General features: G+C 55.8%; 1 protein-coding gene across 2 annotated transcripts in view; it reads right to left on the bottom strand.

The window, feature by feature from the left end:
* KCNIP1 (potassium voltage-gated channel interacting protein 1) overlaps positions 1 to 21,800 on the bottom strand; it is a 241,380-nt gene that overhangs the window by 68,419 nt on the left and 151,161 nt on the right. The gene's annotated exons all lie outside the window — the stretch shown is intronic.

Here is a 21,800-nt window from a genome sequence, read left to right as displayed (position 1 = left end):
AGGACAAGGCTGAGAACTGCCGCCCCTGCCTCAGCAGCAGCCCCATGCAGAGGGGCAGATTCCCTCCTTACCCTGGGACAGCTGGAGGGGAGAGGGTCATCGCCTTTTACAAAACCTGTTGTTCCTGGGGAATCTTGCCTGTCTGGCTTTCCTTTATCAGGCTCAGGTTCAATTCATTTCACAAACACGTTTGGTGCCCCACTTGGTGTGCCTGTGCTGGGGACATGGTAGGCAGCGTGTGTGGGGTGTGGGGGTGGAGGTGGAAGCCCTGAAGGCTGACGCAATCCTGGAGGGGGAGGGAGGACAGCTTTCCTGGGGAGGCCCAGCCAAGTCCCCACAGTGGGATGTGCCTGGCATGACTGAGAACAGTGAGGACGCAGTGAGGAGGTGGGCGGAGGGGAGTGCAGGGGACCAGTGCACCCAGCTGGCCACCTTGGGGCTGCAGCCGCCACACAGCGGAAGAACCTTCCGCCAGCTCCATGCTCCCCTAGCCAGCTCTGCCAGGGACCAGGGACCAAGGTCCCTGAGTTTCAACTTCCCCCATCGGATCTCTTTCCTTCTGGCCCTGAGCTAGGACCGTAGCTGGGAGGTCCCTGTATGGACACGTATCTTGCATGGCACCCAGCCCCATGACTCCCCTCAGCAGAATGCCCGCCCTTGCCCCGCAGAGCCCCAGACCTGGTTGGGAACCAGCCGAGTGCCTGCTCTCTGGGGCGGCGAGTTTGAGCAGCCAGGCTCTCCTGAGATCGATGCATGTGTCACGGTGCAGAAGGGAACAGATGTTTTTCTGAACAGCAGACCCATAGATGCCGGGGTGGGAGGGGAGAGGGAGGAGGGGCAAAGCGGTAAAGTGGTTCTGCATTCTGGAGTCGGTCTGTGGCAGGCTGATGGGAGTGCTGGGCGGGTGTGGGGGTGAGGGGAGCCCCTGGGAAGCACCTGGCTCCCGTCCAGAGCTGCACTCAGCATCCTGGGCTGCAGGCCCGGAAGAAGGAGAGGAGGTCAAGGGCGCACTTCCTGTCTGACCTGCACTGCTCCTGTGGGGGCCTGGGGGACAAGCCTGCACCACTCAGATGTACCTGACACGAGTCCTGCAAGTTAATCTTGAGTCCCTCCCCCCCCAGGAGACTCGGCGCCCAGACACGTACGTGCTGCAGCCATGTGCGCGTACATGTTCACACACGGCTGTGCATGCAAACACCCACACACTGATGTGTGTAAATATCCATATGCCAATGTGTGTAAACACCCACACATTGATGTGTGTGTAAACATTCACATACTGATGTGTGTGCATAAATATTCACACATGGATGTGTGTGTATAAATATTCATACGCTGATGTGTGTGTAAACAGTCACACACGGATGGATGTGTGTGTGTGAATATTCACAAAGCAGTGTGTGTGTGTGCAGCCACATATTGGTGTGTGAATATTCCCGCACTGAGGAACGACCTGGCCCGCAGTGACAGCATTAAGTGCAGGCTGCGGGTCCTCCCCCCGCAGAGAACACACGCCACGCCGCTTTGCATGACGGTCACAGGGAGTAAGTGCCTTCTCCCTCACTGCTGACCTCACTGACTTCCCCACCAAGCAGTGTTTCTTGCAGTTTCCCCCATGCTCTTGTGGGGGCAAGACGGCCAGGAAGGGAAAACCCCAAACCCAACCGCACTGGAAATTCTCGGGGATCCCAACAGCTTCCGTGATACAAACCCGGGACTCTACCTCCCCGAGCCTCAGTTTCCCCTGACGCGCCTGCGCTGTTAGGAGAGAGGGCCGAGGCTGCGATGCAGTGAGGCGGGCTCGCAGGAGCCCTGGGGCCCTTTGCGTGACCTTCAGCTGATTCAGGTGGCAGTGTGTTTGGGAGGAGAGGAGGGGAAGTGGCCGGCTGTGGGGCGATTCACAGGCCCCTCCCTAGGCTGAATGCCACCACAGAGATTCTCTGGGTGGCATTCTCATTTTCCCTTGCCATCTCTGTGGCGGGGCAATCCCAGAAGCAGGGAGGCCCCAGGGGCTTCTCTGCAGAGGGTGAGGAAAGCAGGGTGGCCTGGGCCAGACTCCCTGGCTCCTATGGGGTTAGGGATCGGCCACGGAGTTCCAGGGGAAGGCTTAAAAGCTCTGATATTTACTGGCAAGGTCACCAGACAGTCCCACCCTGCGGGATGTTTCCTGGGGACCCTGGGCTGCAGAATCAGGGCCCTGTCCCCTTCCAGAGTCTGGGCCTTGGTGCTGGGCAGGGTTGAGAGGGTCAGGGCGGGAGGGAAGGGAGGCAGCTGCCACCTGGGTTCTCACAAGCCTCAGCCTGATTGTACCACGTGGGGTGGGGGCTACACCCCACAGGCCGTTTCAGAGCACACCCTCCAAGGGCTGTCTTCCAGTCAAATCAGGGTGCTGGGGGCATGAGCTGCCGCCCATGCCTTGGGCACCCCGGTCCCTGCGGTCAGCCAGGCTCTTGGGCAGTGGCAGGGGGACCTGGAGCTTTGCTGTTTTCTGGCTCCTGGGTTCGGGGGGCTGGGGGTGGCAGCACGAAGTTTCTGACCCAAGTGCCAGGCTGTGCAGGCCATGAGTGTGGTGCTGGGTCTGGTGGGGAGGGAGGGCAAGGGATTTGCTACCAGCAACGGAAGGTGCTTGAAGGAGCGAAGAGGCCGAGCTCGAGGTTTGGGAGATGTGGACACTGGAGAGGCCGGGTGGGTGTGAGGATGGGCCTCAGGCCATTGATGTTCCCTCTTCATTATGAAATGGTTTCTTTCCCCCCGCACACAGTTCAGGGCCAGTAATAGCTCTGTGCCACTGGACACATGGTGAGCGAGTTATGGGGAAATGCCAGGGGCCCGGGTCCTGCTCCTGATCTTCTCTGTGAAGTCCCAGGACAAAAACAGACACAGGGAATGGGGCCAGGGGCCACGGGCCACATCGGCCCCCAGGGAGGACACTGGCCACAGCTCCTGCTGCAGCCACCAGGTTACCTTCACCCCTGGCAAGGGCACTTGCCTCTGTTTCTCAGGCTCCCAAGCCTACCAGGCTGAGCACACACGCTTACACCCTAGCTGCAAGGGAAGCTGGGAATACCCGCCCCTTCTGCCAGAAGCAGGAAGGCTGGGGAGTGGAGGAAGATGTGGGAGCAGGCTGAGCCTCACTGCCCAGCGACCACTCCAGGCGCTGATCCACTCAGGGTTGCATGCAGGCGGACCAGAAATGTCAAAGGGCACGGGAGGCCGAAGTCCTATTTGGAAGGGACCTTCTGACACTTGAAAACTAAAATTATTACAGAGATGAGAGCTGAAGTAATTGCAAAGCTAGGAGAACAGCCAGAGGCGTGGTACGTGGAGAGGCTTCGAGAGAACAGAGGGTTGAAGACAGAGTTTGGAGAAAAAGAGGCAGTTCTCGGGTTGTAACCCTCACTCACTAACTCAGTCAGTGAATCTGTTACCTTCCGGTGGGCTGACTGGTTAATCATCCCTGCCTTCCTATCCCGGCCCCCACTATGGGAGGCTCAATTCCACCAGATCAGGGATCTTCTCTGTCCAGATCACTGCCATAGCCCCAGTACCTAGAACAGTGACCAGGAGACGGACACCTCTGTCCTGTAGCGGACCCTCTCCGGAAAGGCAGGAAGTGGAAGGGAAGCAGAGTGGTCACGTGGCCCAACAAGGGGGGACCTGGGCCCTGGAGGAGAGTGGCTACACGGTTCTGAGCTTCCAGTGACTTCAGAGAGAGCAGATCCCATTCCCCAGAGAGCCAATTAATGCAAATGGATTTGCATATCTAAATTGGTTCATTAAATTGTGACAAGTTCCCAGTGGATTCGGGGGTGGGTTGAGGAACACTGGATATCTGAAGATTTCTGTATTAGTTAAAATGCTTTGTGTTTTATTTCTCAAAAAATTTGACTTGACCTGGCTTCAAACATAAGAGAGAATTCACTAGCTGGTGGCTTTATGACGTCCGGGTGCAGGTTAAGCTTCGGGAACACTGATCAGGACTTCCGCGTCCTTCTGTGATGCCTGCCCCTCCCCCAGCTGGTCTTTTTCTCATGGCTAGTTCCTTGGTGGTGGCAACGTGGCCGCAGCCGCAGCAGACCTCAGTTTTGCACCAAACTCCTTCCAGAGAAAGCGTCTCTCTTTCTAATCAACAAACCAGATTTCTGAGCTTACATCTTATCCCACCAGTTTGGGTCGCATGCCTTCCCTGCGCCTGCGGTTAAGGCCAAGGGAACTAGTGAGACTCAACCAGTGCAGTCCGAGCCCATCGGGGCCGCTCCCAGAGCGGGCGGTGGGGACCGTATCCTATGCTCCACGACCTACAGGATGGGGAGACAGTGGGACGGGTATGAGGAGGACACCCCAACATCCCTCACAAAGGTCTCCAGGGGGAAGGAAAACGGAACTGATGTTCTTCAAGCACCTTCCGGGAGGCAGACCCCAGGCTGGTTTTTACAACACGTTACGTGGCAGGTGTTTTCGCATCTGCTTTTCAGATGTGTGGACTGAGACTCTCAAAGTGGTGGGCTTTGGGTCGGTGCCTCAGGCTTCTTGCCCTGCTGCTGCCATCTGCTGGGGGGTCATGGCCCTCTGTCTCCTCTTCCTCCTGCTCCTCCAGACCCCTCGCCTGTCCTCCTGGTGGGAGCTCTGTACTTGGGGCATCCTGGCACACAGGTCCGAAGGGTCCTAGCTGAAAGGTGGACAGAATCCGGTGCTAACAGTGCCAGGAATTTGCAGAATCTTCCACGTTTCCCTGGTGCCACAGATCACCATTCCCATATCAGATTGTAAGGTAAAGGCAAAGAGAGGGTAAGAGGTTTTATTCAGGTCACGCAGCAACTAGTTAAGGGGCAAGAACAGTCAAAGCCAGAGAGGCCTGTGTGCTTACGGTCTCTCCTCTCCATTGCGCCACCTGGTGGTGGCTAACCAGCACTTGCTGCGCTCCTGCACTTGGAGCCTGCGGCCCGCTGGCGCCTCCAGCAGGCGGGCACCACCGTGGCCCTGGCACCTTTACTCTGGTCTGAGTTCGAGCTCCGCAGGGCCTGCTGAAACCTCACTCCAACCCAACAGCCTTCCTACCTGCCTCCTGCCTACAGCCTCCCAGCTGGGCTTGTGTCTGTCGGCAATTCATACCTCACAGCTGCCCAGGGAGAGGGGAGGCTTGCTGTCCCGGGTACAGAGTAAGGGAGGCTCGGAGAGTGCAGCTGCTTGGCCAAGATCATGAGCCCGGTGACAACTAGGGTCCATCAGAGACTAGTGCCTGATGGTGCCCCACTCCTGATCGAGGCATTGGGAAAGGATTTGAGGGGGGCGGCATGACATCTGTGTGCTGAAGAATGAGGAAAAAGTAAGCTGTTAAAGGGTCCCCCTATGGTGCAGTGCCTTTGAGATTAGAATGTTAGTACCCAGAAAAATCACTCACTCACTCACCCATCCACCCCTACAATAGCTATTTATGGAGCTCCTACTACGTGCTGGGCACTGTTCAGGTTTTGAGGATACAGTGACGGGCAAGACTGGGTCTCTGTCCTTAGGAGGCTTCTGGTTCTGCGCTGTCTCAGTGCCAGTGTGCAGCAGGCCACACGTTATACCGTCATCCCCATTGGACAGGCTGGGAAACTGCGGTCTCGCTGAATGACGTGACTAGTCCACGGCCACACACATCAGGCCAGGGGCATTGCTAGGATCTGAACTCCTGTTGTCCAGCCCCGTCAGTCACATTGCCCTGCACACCAGTGAGATGGCAAAGGGGACATGTCACTTTGCTTTCTCTCTCTGCCTCCCTCTCCCTCCCTCCCTTCCTTGGCATAAAAACATAGAGAAGATGGTGCATCCTTACAAGGCTCCCCGTGGAGAGGTGCCGTCTGGGGACCCTCCTGAGCTCCCAGAACTTTGGAACCAAGGTCCTTGTGGGGAAGCTTTGGCCCAGGAGCCGCCAAGCCGGGGTTTCAATCAGGCAGCATTCAAACCGTCCCGTTCTGCCTGTGATTATGCCGGATGTTTACATCATCTGTAATGAGGCAAATTGGGACAAATTGCCAAGGACACTCTTGTAAACGAAACCAACAGAAATGCTCCTGTCCCCAGCGGTCGGGGAGGGACTCTTTCTCTCTCCCTTTCCGTTCCCCGGGGGGCTGCTCTGCGGAAGGAGTGGTGCTTTGTGTTCTGGAAACCTCCTCCCTGGGCAAGCAGAACAGGCCCTGTAAGACAAGAGCTTTCTCTCCCTGGTCTGTTACTCTCTCACCCACCTCGAAGGGGACTGAGTGACAAGGACGGCACTGCTGTGACATTCTCTAGGGTCCCTGCGCAGAGAATGGGCGAGGCCGCATCTCACGGCACACACCTTCGGCAGGCCAGAAAGAGGGTTCCTTCTTCAGTTCAGCTTAGGGAACGGGATGACTAAGGTCAGCCTACAGTCTCCTGAGGGACGTTTCTGAGCCCTTGGTAACAACGAGCTGCGAGACTCTAGGAGCAAAGGGGCCTACAGGGCCCGGAGCCCCTTTCAGGAGACCCTCGGCAGGACTGGTCCTGAGCGGGACCAGAAGGATCTGCTGAGAGCCAGCCTGGCTGGCAGCAGCAGGGACAGCCCCCCACCCCCCTGCCCCAGGCCTGTTATAATTTGTAAGTCTGACTCGTGAGAGCCTGGATTCTGGAGGGTGAGGTCCCGACCCAAGCGGGTAGCACACCCGGGTTGTATGGGAGCCAGACGATTGTGGTGTGTACGCCCGGAGGGGTCAGAATCTGACCCTGCTCAGGTTTTCCACTCAACTTGCTGGTCTCAGGGAGGACTTGTGCTTTCTGGCCTCCTGCCCTTTGCTCCCGCTGCATCCTCTGAGCTGGGTGCCTTTCCCCTCCTTTGTAGTGGAGGCACGCTACTCTGTAACTTCATCAGGGGAACCCTGTGTTACTATCTTGAGATCCTTAATCTCGGGTTCAGGGCAAATGTTTATTTTATGCTCACCAGGTGCCAAATCCTGGGCCCTGGAGATGCCAGGACAAGTACCACATGGACCTGCCCACAAAGAGCATGCCATTTGGGGCAGGCAGCAGACAGAAGGACACAGTTAAAATCAGGATGATCCCTGGGTTGCTGGGGACAGTCAAAGGGCAGAGGCAGGGCGGAGGGACCCTGCCCAGTCTGGGGACACACAGAAAGACTGGATTCCAGGGGACAAACAGTGGGTGACTTTAGGGATAAGCTGGAGTCAGTCAAATAACGACTGGTATATGGAAGTATGTTCCAGGCAGATGGAACAGCCTGTGCTAAGACCCAGAGGCAGATGGTGGAAGGAACTGGGTGAAGGTCAGTGTGGCTCTGGGGGAGCCTGAGAGATACAGGGGCCTGAGGCGCCAGACTGGGTGTCCAGCGAGAAGGAGCTGAAGAGCACCAGACCCTGCCTCTGTCACAGATGGAGGGAAGTCTGGGGAGGGGTGCACATATAAGAAAACAGGGCCTTCCCTTACCAGCCCCTATCTGGGTACCAGGACCCTGTGAGGTCCTCCCCTCAGCCCCCCGCCCTGTTGGTCAGGAACTTACTTGAAATTAGAAAAAAAAAAAAAAAGTCAGCGGGGGAAGCCTGCTCCAGCCCTCGTCCCTGTGGTGCCCCCCCATCCCCCCAGTTCTTGCCTCCCATGCTCACATGGCTCGCTCTCTCAAGTCATTAAAACCTCTCTTTGGACGCTCAGGCCTTACCTCTGGCAAGAGTTCCTCTCTGAGCACCATTCTAGAAGCCGCCCCCAGCCTTCTCTGCCTCCCCACCCCACCTGGATGCCCGTCCACTGCACCGACTGCCCCCTGACGCCCTGTACATTGATCTGCCAACTTCGTCGTCGTCCATCTTAACTCCTACGACATGGAGCTCCATGGAGACGGGTCCACTCGTGTCGGATCCAGTGCCTGGCCCGCAGGTGGTGTTCAGTTGAATAAATAAACTGAAGGCCAGTGACGAGTACCAGGGGCTTCCACAGGAATCATCTCATTAAAGCAGCCCTGCTCCCTGGTGCCCCAGCTCTGTCCCTTACCAGGTGCTGCAGCTCCCCGAGCTCTCTGGGGGAAAACGAACAGAACCCCCACCAAACTTAAACAAATGATAAGCACTGTTTATTGAGCACTTACTATGTGCCAGGCACTGTGCTAAGGACTTTACTTGCACCAACCCGATTAATCCTCACAACAACCTTATAAGTATTATTTTATCCCCATTTGACTGATAGAGAAACTGAGGCAGTTTAAAGAGCCCAAGGCCCCAGCAGGAAGTGGCGGGGTTGGTTTTGAACATGGGCAGTCGGGCTCACAGCCCATTTCCTCCTTGGCCACAGCCATGTGGGATGCCACATGGCAGGGAATTCTCTCCTTGTTATTCACCACCTTTAATCTGGTGGAAAAGCCCAGGCTGCTGAGATTCTCTCTGCTGGGTTCCAGGATGGACAATTAATCAGGAGCATTAATGAAAATGCCAGCTCTAGACTCTGGCCAGGATGGAGGCGTACGTAGACACGCTTCGCCTCCTCGAGCAACCACCAAAAGAATTACAACTAAACCTCAAAACAAGTAACACCCAGAACTGTCAGAAAATCAAACTGTATAGAAGTCTGACAGCCAAGGATTTAAAGAAACCACATTCATCCAGATGGGTGCCCTTCACAGGGAGTCAAAGCAGCTGTACCCAGCACACAGAAACAAACACAGGGAGGCTGGCAAATGGAGGAGACAAAGAAACATGGCCCAAAGGGAGGAACAGAACAGAACTCCAGAAAAAGAACGAAACAAAACTGAGATAACCAACCCATCAGATGCAGAACTCAAAACACTGGTGATCAGGATGCTCAGAGAACTCACTGAGTAGGGCAACAACATAAAGGAGGAAATGAAGGTCACACTAAGTGAAATAAAGAAAAATCTACAGGGAACCATCAGTGAAGGGAAGGAAGATGGGATTCAAATCAACGATTTGGAACATAAGGAGGAAATAAGCATTGGACCAGAACAGTAAGAAGAAACATGAATTCAAAACACAAGGAGAGAATAAGAAGACTCTGGGGCATCGCCAAACATGCCAACATCCGAATCATAGGGGTGCCAGAAGGAGAAGAGGAAAACCAAGAAATTGAAAACTTGTTTGAAAAAATAGTGAAAGAAAACTTCCCTAATTTGGCAAAGGAAATATACACCCAAGTCCAGGAAGCAAAGAGAATCCCAAATAAGTTGGACCCAAAGAGGACCACAGCAAGACACATCATAATTAAAATGCCAAAGGTTAAAAGTAAAGAGAGAATCTTAAAAGCAGCAAGAGAAGAGCAGAGAGTTACCTACAAAGCAGTGCCCATAAAGCTGTCAGCTGATTTCTCAAAAGAAACTTTGCAGGCAAGAAGAGGCTGGAAAGAAGTATTCAAAGTGATGGAAAGCAAGGACCTACGACCTAGATTGCTCTCTCCAGCAAAGCTGTCATTTAGAATGGAAGGGCAGAAAAGTGCTTCCCAGACAAGGTAAAGCTAAAGGAGTTCATCATCACCAAGCCCTTATTACATGAAATGTTAGAGGGACTTTTTAAGAAAAAGATCAAAACTATGAACTTTACGTTTTAAGAAAAAGATCAAAACTATGAGCTTTAAAAAGGCAACAAATTCACAACCATCAACAACTGAATCTAAAAACAAACCAACCAAGCAAACAACCAGAACAGGAACAGACTCATAGGTGTGGAGGTCATTTGGAGGGTTATCAGCTGGGAGGGAGAAGGGGGAGAATAGAGGAAAAGGTGCAGGGATTGAGAAGCACGAAATGGCAGGTACAAAATAGACAGAGGGACGTAAAGAACGGTACAGGAAATGGAGAACCCGAATAACTCACACGCATGGACCGTGGGCATGATCTAGGGGGGGGACTCCTGGAGGGAAGGGGCGTACCCGGTGGAGGGGACACAGGGGGAAAACTGGGACAACTGTAACAGCATAATCAGTAAAATATACTTAAAAAGAGAGAAAACGCGAGCTCCTAGGTAATTTACTGGGAATTGAACTCGGGCCATTACAACGTCATTACAGAGGGTCAGCCAGTGCTCTGTGGGCTTCTGCTGGGGAGCCACATCACCTTAATGAAATGGTTTGGTGCTCCTGGCTCAGAGTGGATGACGGCTGGCAGTGCTGTGCCGGCGAGGGTGCCTTACCACAGCGGCACGTGGCACTGGGCCCCCCGGTCCCGGCTTGCTCTAACCGTCGTGGAGCTCCTGCCGCGAGCCAGGCGCTGAGACGGGAGTAAACAGCACAGGCCTGCAGGGAGCCTGTAAGCTCCTGAGGGAAACAAACACGTCAAGATGGCGGTAAGGACGTGCAGGGAAACAGCACAGGCAGTGCCGTTAGAAAGATCCATTCTGGCTCAAGGTGGGCGGGAGGCTTCCTGGAAGAGGCGTCCCTATGTAAAATAATTTCTTTCCTAGTAAGTTGCTTCTCTCTCATAAAATCTGACGGGACGCATTGCAGAAGCCGGTGATCTGAAGGTTTCGTGTACAACGAGCATTCTCCATGGGACGGGAGCATCTCCACGGGGGTGAAGATGGGCTTGTGTGTGTGCACACGTGAAATCTTACTCTTTTTATGTTCAAAGCACAGAGGTCCACGCAGTACATAAACAGGCACAGGGCACATTTCTGGTATTAAAATTCCACCGTGATTGACACTAATTCAGTGGGAGAGCAGGAGCGGGGGTTAGAATGGGAGACAGAGAAGGCTGGACAGAGGGGGGTGGGTTGAAGCTGGGGTTTTAGGAAAAGCAGGTGGTTGCCAGGCAGAGGCAGGTGGAAGAACCCTGAGGATAAAGGGGTTGGACACTGTGGTCCTGGCGCGGTGAAAAATCGGCACGTGTGTGGGGGTGGCCAGCAGGAGAGAGTCGGGATCAAGTGTGAGTCCTAGAAAACTCTCCTTGCTGTGTGAAGAGTGGATGGGGCCAGGACTCAGCCTGGGACCGTGAGGGGCTGTGGCAACAGGCTAGGCAGAGACAGGAGACTTGCGTGGGAGGTGGACCAGCAGGACCTCCAGGTGACTGCCCCTGGGGGCGGGGAGGGCTCGGCCTAGGTTTCTGGCCTGCCCAAGACTGGGGGGGCACAGCCGTGACTGGAAAGGGGTGCCCCATGGGTCAGGTGGACTCCCTGAGTTATGCCAACCACACTCGCTAAAAGCCTGACCTAATGTCGTTAGTGCGGGCAGGACGATCAGTCAGCTCTCCTCCTGCCCCCCTGACGGCCAGACTGCACTCCATTAAACCAGTTTACGACGGCTCTCTCGGCCCAGGGCAGTGGGGGCCTCTCTGGGGAGGGCTGGCCGATCCCTGACCGATTCCTGACCTCCAGCTCTCCCGGGAGGCTGTGCGGTTTCAGCCCTGCAGGCAGAGGGCCTGTTCGCTGTCACTCACCCACCCGGTTGCTGAGGTTCCTGGGACGCTCCATGCAGCCATGCAATCCACGTGCTGCTCCCTGTCACCCCCATTAGTCTCGGAGAGGGGGAGCAAGCACTGTGGACCGGGGTGGCTTCGTCTCGCTAATTGCACTCAATTCCTCTGCACTGTGCCCAGCCGGGGCCTGCTGAGTACTCCCATTCTGGGAAGCTTGGCTGGCCAGGCTTGAAAAGGAGTCCGGTGGCTGGGAAGGAGGTCTGACAAAGGGGAGGGAGGGGAGTGATCCAGAGAGGGGGTGCGCTTTGTGCCAGGTGTTCTCTGGGGCTCACACCTGCGTCCCACCTCTCACTGTATCTGCGTGGTGACTGGGGTCCCCACGGGCGATGAGCTTGCTGCGGGCAGGGACTGCGTGGTGGGCAGCTCCATCTCCAACACCTGTCCTAAGCTGGCACGGGGTGGCCACCCAGTAAATGCCTGTGGGTGAACCTGGGGGTCAGTCACTCCATGTAAGCTCCATGCAGGCAGGGACTAGCGTCCACTTTGTTCACTTCTACACAGTGGGCACCCAGCACCTTCCCTGCAAGGGTTCCACCAATACACACTGAGTGAAGGAACGGAGGAGCAAGTCCTCCCTCCCAGCAACCCTGCGCGGAGGGCACAGCAGGCTGTCAAGCCTCACTCCCTCCCTGCCCTTCCCAGCTCCCCTGGCTCTGGGCGTGGCCATGTGACTCTCTCTGACAATGTAATAATTGGGGAGCCAGAGAGACTCCAAAGTTGCTGCTCATTATTCCTCTGCAAACCGTTAGGTCCGGAAGGGGTTAGTTGGGTGGGGAGGGTGATGGGTGTGGGCGGCAGCCGTGCCAGGTGTCCAGCAGGCAGCGCTGGGCCAGGCTTGGGCTCCAGGAGAGAAGGGGGCTGGGCAGACGGCCGCTGTCGGGGCCTCTGACTGTAGCTGTGTGACACCCCCCACAGGGGCTGCGTGGGCGACTCTACTTCTTCTCCTTTGAGCGAGTGGCTCTGAACTCTCAGCCCTGCTCCCTGGGACTCTCACCACCCCCTGTTGTGTGAGGCTTTTCATGGAAAGGAGCCTCACCTCCCAGAGACTGACGGAGGATGGAGCCTTGGGCAAGGGAAGCCCCTGTCACGGCCTGGAACTTCACAAAGGCAGACCAGGGGCCTTGCATCCGATAAGCTCCCAGGACGGGCTCTGCTCCAGTTCTAGAAGCTGCCTCCCTCCCCTCGGCCCCAGGATCAAAGGGGACTGAACTGCCACCAGAGAGCCACAGGAAGTGATTGACAAATCGGATCAAACTGTCAAACCAGCGAACATGGAAGGAAACCCTAGCTTTGGCACTTCCTACCTCTGTGACTTCAGAAAGGTCAGATGGTTCTGGGGGACCTTGGCTTCCTGACGTAGAAACTGGTAATGATAGCTACAGTGCAGGGTGGTCGAAAGGATAAAAGGATGTAAAACATGAGAAAGATATTTAGGTGCCCGATGGGTTTAGGACAGGCGTCTCCAGACTAATCCTCCAGGAGGGCAGGGTGGACGCCACTACTGGGGGTGGCGGGAGGTGTGGAGGTGGGCTGGTGGCTCGCCCTATCCCCCACAGGAAACACGCACCATTTATAACCACCGGACCACTGATTAAGGGCTCACTAGCGACTCAGTGGCCACACTCACACATCACCCATCAGCCCAGTGGACTTTTAGAGGAAGCCTATGGATCAGGTACGATAGTTATTCTCATTTTACACATGGAGAAACTGAGGCACGGCGCGGGAATGAAGGGGACTGGCTATGGTCGCTCAGTGAACAAAAGGGACAGCCAGGACTCAGATCTGGGTCGGCCTGGCCCCGGGGTCCTGGCTCCTAAGAGCTATGCAAGGATGCTCCCCCAGGATCCCCACGCCTCCGAGCTGTGTGTAAGAGTGAACACAGGCCCACACGCCCGTGTCTGAAGACACTGCTCGGCCCCTCCGGCGCTGCTGCCATCGAGCTGCGCCTTGCTAAGACCCCATGGGTCTATGCCGGGGAGACATCAGCAGCAGCCAGCCAGCCCTGCACGATGCGGTGGGCAGTAAAGATTTGGTTACAACGATGGTGCACGCAGGTCTCAGGAGAGATCGGACATCCGTGTGGGGACCTGGTGTGTTCTCATTTTAAGGTACATGCTTCTTACACTCGAATGTGCACCATCACCACCTCTGCTTGTTAAAACACAGATCAGGGGGGCTCCCCCCAACGTCTGTGCTGGGGGTGAGAACTTCTGTCCATCCCAAGTCCCCGGGGACGCTGAGGCTGCAGACCCGGGGCCACACGGCGAGAGCCATTGCTCTGGAGGCTCGAGGAGCAGATCCGGTTTCTGTCTTTGCGGGGACTGCCGAGCAGCTTAGAGACAGGCGGGGAGGCCTTCCAGCAAAGATTCGTGTGTCCCCTGGCCTCATGCCAAGCTTTTCTTTTCTTTTTCTTACTTGCTTTTTCCCGTTTGTCACAATTTCCTCATTCACATACATGAGCAAATGAGCATTGGAAAAGAAAAATTGTTTTTTGCTTCGATTCCAGCATTAGGCTGACAAGGGATCCAAATTCCACGACCTCGTGGGTAGCATACCAAGGTTTGCTTTAAAGCCCTTGGAAAGATGGTGCGAGATAACGCACGCTGTGAAGTGCTTAGCACGGTGCCTGATGCACACGCTCGATCGATTGATGGGAGTGATTATTATAATTATCATCGGGCAAAAAACCAAACAGCCTGTGGCCTCTCCCACGTGACTGGAAGGAAGAGGGAGCGTTCTCACTGTGTGATAAGAAGCCTCGGTGGGGACGGGACGAGGCTTTCTCTTTTCTGGTGTTTGCTGTGTGGACGGTTCTGCAGGAGACGCAGCGAACAACACACACCCTGGTGAATGTGACATTGTGGGGAGCACCGGGGGTCCCATTATATTGCTGTCACACTGGGGAAAGCAGACATCTCCCTGTGGGAGGGATGAAAGGTAACATGAAAGGCACCAAGTCCAAATCCAAGGGCCCGATTCCAAGCCAGAGGAGCCTTCCCTGCCTCCACCCAGGATCCTGCTTCCAGCTCGGACCTTAATCCTGAGTTTTTCTACTCTTCCTCCAGCCGAGCAGCTGTCACACCGAGTACAGAGGAGCCCTGTGGCCTGTGGCTGTCACTGCTCTGAGCCAAGGGCTTTCACATACTAATTTCGTCTTCATTACGCGTCAGTCGGGTAGATGCAGTTCTCCCCATTGCGTGGATGGGTAAACCGAGGCCCAGAGAGCACCATGGACCGCCGAGGTCACACAGTGGGTGCTGTCTGACTTCAGCAAGCACTCTCACGTGACGGCGGCGTGAGACAGATGTGCCCCTTCCCTTTTACCAATGTCATCCTCCCTGTTTATCACCAGCTCCCACCAACCTCAGCACCTGCTTGTTAACACAGATGATGGCTGGTAGACAAAGTGGGGTCTTATCTGGAATAAACTTAAGGAGGTCCTCCACTCCCAGGAGGGCCTGGGGCCTGGGACACAGCTGTGGGAGACCGGGGAAGGGGACAGGATATAGAGTATGTGTCCACAGCGCTGTGCCAACTTTTGGTGGCCTCTCTTTCCCTGACCCTGGCATGGGCCTCGAGGTGAAAACCTTCCAAATGGGATCCAGGAGACTCAGGCCCTGAATCAGAGACCATTACTGCGCAAGACTCAGCAAAACGAGAGGCGGGAGTGTGTGTGGCAGTGGGGAGGGCTTTGGACCTGGGGTCAGGGGACCCAGATCTGGCCCCAGCGTTGCCATTTGCTAGAGGCGGTATGACCCTGCGTGTGACCTGAGCGTGATGTGGCCCCTGCGGACAGCCTGGCCTCCAGCTCCACACCACCTAGAGGCCATACTCCTTCATTCCAACCTCCCTGGAGTACGCTGAATAACGGCCCCCCAAGATGTCCACGTTCTAATCCCAGGGACCTGTGTATGTTACCTTAGAGGGCAAAAAGTGTGCAGAAGTGGTCAAGGATCTCAAGATGGGGACATTGTCCAGGATGATCCAGGGGGTCCCTAAATGAGATGCATCCTTACAATAGGAAGGCAGGGGAAGATTTGACACATGCAGAAGAGGAGAGGCCAAGAGGCCAAAGACGCAGAGGTTGGAGGGATGTGGCCATAAGCCAAGGAATGCTGGTGGAAGAAGCAAAGAGCAGAATCTCCGCTATAGCCCCTGAGGGGGTGTGGCCACGACAACACCTCGATTTCAGCCCAGGGATGCTGACTTTGGACTTCTGACTTCCAGACTAGTGAGAATCAATTTCTGTTGTTTTGGGCCCATCTAGTTTGTGGCAATTCATTGCAGTAGCCACAAGAAACTAATACACCTCCCCGCCCCCCACCCCCCAACAATTCAATTCTAAAAGCATTGACATCATGTAGATTTTGCTGGAAGTTTTGAGATGAGGAGGAGTTCACATTGAACATGATGTGGCTGCAAATCACGCAGACGTCACACTAGAGATCTGGGTCCCCCCTCTTGGCTGAGACCCTCACCTTGTGTCCATAGAACCCTTCCACGACCCCAGGGTGTCCTGAGCAGTTCAAGCACTGCCAACCCTGGGCAAACAAAAGGACCCTCCTTTGCCTGGAGCTCTCGGAGGTAGGGGCCAACGGTACCTTAGAAGACACGGTATTTTCTTGGCCATGAGTAGACTATGCATGGACATTAGCCTCATCCAGGCTCTGTCCCCTGCTCCTGGGACATCGTGACCTCTGGGCTGGTACTTCATGACCTCATCCTTTAAGTGAGGGTGCGATACCTATGTCTTAGGGTCCTTGTAAAATTAGGAAAGCCTTGCATTTGTCATATCATCATCACTCAATAAAAGGTCATTTTAATTAGATAGTGATGCTTAGATTAATTGAGCACTTACTGTGGGCCAGGCGTTTCCTAAGCTTTGCACAGGCATTGACTCATCGATTCCTCACTCTGCTCTGTGAACCATGAATTGTTATCCTCATCCTGTGTCACCCATGAGAACACAGAGGCACCGAGGCTGCACGATGGGCAGAGTGCCTGAGGCTGGTGAATGGAGCTAAACCAGGGCCATGGGAGTCCGGAGGCACCCTGGGCGTGATCAAGATGGGTGCCCTGTCTGTCAAGAACCCGCGCTGGGATCTGACGTGTCGGGGGCTGCTGGTGAATGGGAGTGGGCCCTCCATGGGCCTCGGCAAGGGATCCCAAGGGGTGTCCTGAGGGACAGCACATCCTGGGGCCCGGAACTCATGGGAGCAGTTGGGCGACGAGGACAAAGTGGTGGCAGACACTGGCATCTGGGCTGGGCCCTGGAGCTCCTGGTGCGAGGGAGCGGCTTCCCAGATGAAGCGGTGCTCCGGTGCTCCCAGGGAGGGGAAGTGGAGCAGCAGGAGAAAAACAGCTGGTGCCGCATTGGTAGCTGAGCTTCTGCAGAGAACGAGCGGAAGTGGGAGCCAGGGACTTCTGAGTTATGACTGTGAATGTGGCCTCAGGGACACAGGCTGGTGAGGTAACAGTTACCGATTTTCATAAGCATTGTTAGGAAGACTAAATGAGGCCATGCATGCGTACCAGTCAGGTCATGTGGCACGCCATGCCCAGGTCCTCACACTACCCAACCCACAGCCCAGGAGGAAAGAAAAAACCTGGGATGGCCAAGTTCAGGGTCACGGGACACTGGGCTCCCCTCTTCCCCACTAAAATCGGGCCCACCCTTCTTTCCCCCCCCACCTCAATGAATGGCGCCACCTGCTGGCCAAGTCAGACACCTGCAGGGTCCCTACTGTTTCTGCCCCCAACTGCCTATCAAGAGCCATGTTCACTTCCTAACATCTCTGGAATCTGCCCCTTTCTCCCTACCTGAGTTCAGGCCTGACCATCTCCTGCCTTTGGCAGTCTCCCTATTGACTTGGGTAGCCCCAGGCTCTTCCCCTCCACCTCCTGTTTCTCACCTAACCTGTCCTCTGATAGCAAACACAGATCTCACCCCGTTCCCTCGTCAGTAACACCATGGTCCCGGTATTAAAGTCAGACGTGTTTGCTCGGCGTTCAAGGCTCTGCCTAGGCTCCACCTGCCCTGTGGCCCCAGCAGGAGCCCTTGCCTGACCACCTAGGATTCTCACGTGTGCCAGGCTTTCTCCCGCTCTGCCCTGGCTCCCGCTGGCCCCTCGCTGGGATACTCTCTGTCCTGTCACTGTGTGCCCGATCCCAGCACAGGGCCTGCCGCGCAGTAGGGGCTTAATATCACATCAGTAAATCGGTTAATGAAAAATGATCCGTGAGCCTAAGCTTGAGACTCTCAGGCAAGGCAAGTGGAAGCTCTTCCACTGGCCCCTCCTTCCCACCAAAGGTGCGGCTTGGACCATTGTGGCTTCTCTCTGCACTGACTCGGCTCAGCAGAGCCCCAGCAGACACTTTGAATTCCTGTAAATTACTTTCCTGCTATGACTTGTAAGCCAGGTTGCCAAGCAACGAGAGGGGATTTGGTCTTTATCAAAGTGCCTCATCGCACACGATGCACTCGAAAGATGTCCTGGAGCAGGTTGGGGGTGGGCAGAGCCCCACTTGCTCAGCCCCTCTTCCCTGCTGGGCACCCCACTCTCTCACATGTCGGGGACTCCTGAGACATCTCCCTCTGAGATGCCAGCCCGACTGGCTCGCTCTGGGGTCGGGAGAGGAGAGAGCTCATCAGCCACGAGACCTGTGCAGAACCCTGCAACCACATGCTTTGGAGTCGGGAAGCTCACGGTTTGCAGCCCAGAGCCGGCACTCAGCCATGTGCCCCAGGGAAAGTCCTTCCCCTTGCTGAGTCTGGTTCGCTTCCCTGGTCAGGATAATTATTAAGACCCACTCGCCAGGGCTGAGGGAGGCTGGAGTGAGGTGATGCGGTGCAAGCTGGTTCTGGGCTTCACAGAGCTGCCCAGGACTGCTCCGGCACCATCCTGGGCTCCAGGAGGCCACAGCACTGGGCTACCAGACCTCAGCAAGAGCCCTGGGTGTGTCAGCCCTCAGTGAGGGGCCACCAGCAGGGGGCTGGGGACAGGAGAGAAACTGAAGTTACAGTTGGGAGCTCTTGTCACCTATCCCAAATGGCAGCTGGGTGGAGACTCAACCTCCAAATTTCCCTCCAGCACTAAGGGTTTTCTCAGCTGCCCTTTATGGGGCCTCTGCTTCAGCCAGGGGGCAGGACAGGTGCCCCCACATTCTCCCAGGCAGCCTGTGATGAGGCTGCTACTGTCTCCGCACCGAAGCTCGGCTCTGGGATTTGAATCCAGGCACGTCCAGCCTGCAAGTCCCTGTGGTGCAGAGTGGGCAGGGGTGAGTGCCAGGCCAGGTGAGAGGGCCACTTCCGAGAGCCTGGGCTGGTCCCAGGGTACGGGGCCCTGTGATAAGCGTTCGTTGGCCCACTGGCCTTAAAAACAAGGACATGTGTCTGCCTCCTGCAGGGTCTGACCTTACCCTCCCAGAGTCTGGGAGCGAAGGCGTCAGAGAGAGGGGGGTGTGTGGTGCAGGGTGGGGCCCCTGAGCCTCTAGGTCTCCCAGTCCTGCACGGAGGTAGCGGCCTGCCCCACCTAAACAGTGACAGTCCTGGGGGAGGGCATTTGATGCTGACCTCAGCTTGGTCCTCCTGATGCCATCCCAGTCTTGGTGGCAGCCTCTGTCCCCTGTTGCCTGCTCCCCTGCCCCCTGTCAGGGTCAAGGCCCAGCTGAGCTCCAGACAGGCTCCACCTGTTTGAGGACACCTTCCTGGATGCCCGAAGGCCATGTGGCAGCTCTGCACTGGGCTGCGATGTCCCCGTTACAGCCCAGCACACGCTTGGACTGCCGGAACACAGGAGCCCGGCCTGGCCCGTGTCTGGTCCAGCAGTGCTGAGCGCAGCGTCGGGACAGAGCAGCTGCTGACCGGGATTGCTGAGAGGCGGGTGACTGCAATCTTCTCTTTCTGCTGCTAACATATTCATTGTTTCTGCCCCTACCTGCCCTCAGATTTCACGCTGTTTCCTTCTTCCATCTCACGTGACTTTCTAATACAGCTCGTGTCCTGTTGGGATTAAAAACTAAGAGGAGCCCGAACATCCAAACTGCCGTATCTTGAGGGAGGGCAGTGGGGCCGCAGCCCAGGATTTTCAGGGCGGAGCCGAGGCCAGGCTGCAATTTTGCGGGATGCTCTCTTCCGGCTCCCAGGTGAGGAGCCACCTTCTGCCTTCACCTCCCCTTCTGTCTCTGGGGATGGCTGGCAGCTGACTGTGGTTCTGACCCATTGCTCCCATAATTACTTCCAAATGTTATTTTCATGAAGCCATATTCTCCTCCACACTGCTGTGACTCCCAGTCATCCCTGCCACGTGCCCCCTTAGCTCCAGACCCAGAGCTGGTGTATTCCACGGGAACGGCAGACCAGCCCACGGCCCTGGCATACACATGGGGACGGGGCTGCTCTGGAGAGAGAGGGCAGAGCCAGACGGGTATCAAACACAAGGTGTTTCGAACTTGGCAATGGCCGGTGTCTCTTTGCAAAGGCCTGTAGTGTTGGTGGTCATTTGTTTTAAAGACTGTGGAAATTGAGGTTCTGAGAAGGGGTGCCACCTGCCCAGGGTCACACAGCAGGTCCATGGCGGGATGCAGGCTTACATCAAGGCCCTCTGGTCCCGAGTCTGTGCTCCGTCCCCTGCCCACACCCCCTCCCAGAAATGTCCCCACTGCATTGCACAGAATGACTGGTGGAGGGAAGGGCCTTGAGAACTGTCTGGGTGAGAGGCCATAGGTCAAAGGTGTGCTGCAGCAACCTCTCCCTCCAGCAGTGCCATCACAATAGCCAGCATTTACTGAGCGCTTCCTGTATGCCTCGTACTCATTTTAATTGCTGCCTCCGCCTTCACCCACAGACTGATGGCAAATTTTCAGGGTGAAATTTGCTAGGAGTCGGTTCTGTCTGGATGCCGCTCTAGTGCTCCTTTGGCTTCTGGCTGGGACAGTGGCAGCCGGCCTCACCCCCAGGGCAGCCTTGCTTGTGGGTCTTCGAAGGTTTATAGGATCTAGAAACACCCTACTTATGGTCCAGGGACCTCGGCCGGTGCTTTTAGCCCCTCCTCCTCCTGCCCCACGTCCCATGCACACACACAGGTTGGGGTCAGGAGGGAGCAAGCACCCCAAATGCGGATCAGACCCCTTTGCACTCGCATGTCCTGTTTCAGCTCCAGCATCTCTCAGGGCAGGAAGCCCCTTCCTCTTCAGGGCCTCTCCTGCCTCATGACCACAGCAGGATGGTCCCTCTTCCTGTAGAGGGCCCTTCAAGGGGTGTGAAGGGGCCCCTTTGGGTGTCTCCCAAGCTCCCCTCTCTGTGTGAGACTCAGATCTCCTCTTCTGCACCATCCCAAGCCACCCTACTTTTCATCTGTGGTACCCATGGCAACGGGCGGAGCTCAGGCAGGCAGCAGGCAGGCAGGCAGGCAGGAACCCTACCCTGGCACTGAGTGTCTGTAGTTAGGCAGACAAGCTCGCCTGATCCGAGGGCACAGCTCCTAATGATGAAATAGCACCTCTGCCTCCTGCTTATAAAACCCTAAGTGCGTCCATCTCTCTTGCTCCTTTGATCCTCAGAAAACCCTGGGAGAGAGGCCAAGTAGGTATTATTGTTTCCATTTTGCAGGTCAGAAAAATGAAGCTCAGAGAAGGGAAGTGACTTGCCCCGGAAGAGTGAAAGTGAGAATTCAAAGCCAGTCTCTGGTGTCCTGGTTCTCCGAGTCTGCCTCTCACTGTTGCATGGGTTTGCTTTTGTATGCACAGGACTGGGTAACTTGTCTGGGGTCACACAGCTAACAAAGGGTAGCAACCGAATCTGAACGCAGAGACCAGGGCCAGGTGTCCAGCGCAGGGCAGGCACTCAGCAAATGTGGGATCGGATGACTCCCTCAGGCACCTGGCTGGCCACCCCCTCCTGCAGGTCCCTGCTGCTCTGAGTTCCCGCTGCCCGTCCAGCAAGCAGTGGGGAGGGTTGGCAGTTCCCTCCTTCTTCCAGCTTCCCGCTGCCAGAGAAGCAGGTGGCTTCCTCTCATCTCCCATTCAAAGGGCGTCGAGCTTGAGAAGGCAGATGAATGAGCTGCTCAGCCAGGGGAGATTTTGTTGCTGAAATACATGGTCTGATTATGAGTGATTGAAGGCTGGAGAGAGAGACCGGAGTTGGCTGTGATTTGTTCTGATTTGTAGCAGCTCTAAACAAGTCACCAGGAGGCACAAGAGGGGGCCCCAGAGTTCAGCGGGGCACGCTTGGGCAGCCACACATTTCCTGGGGATGCCAGGGCCCTTTCTGAGAATTCCAGGACAGGGTTTTCAAACGGGTTTTGGAATCAGATTTGGTGCGTTTACCTTGTCCTATTTCCATTTGGCATGAAAGCTTCTCCACTTTGTCTTT

This window comes from Desmodus rotundus, chromosome 6 (assembly GCF_022682495.2).
Source record: "Desmodus rotundus isolate HL8 chromosome 6, HLdesRot8A.1, whole genome shotgun sequence".
Taxonomy (NCBI): Eukaryota; Metazoa; Chordata; class Mammalia; order Chiroptera; family Phyllostomidae; genus Desmodus; species Desmodus rotundus.
The sequence above is the reverse complement of the archived record's forward strand: the minus strand, read 5'-3'. Positions and strand labels throughout refer to the sequence as shown.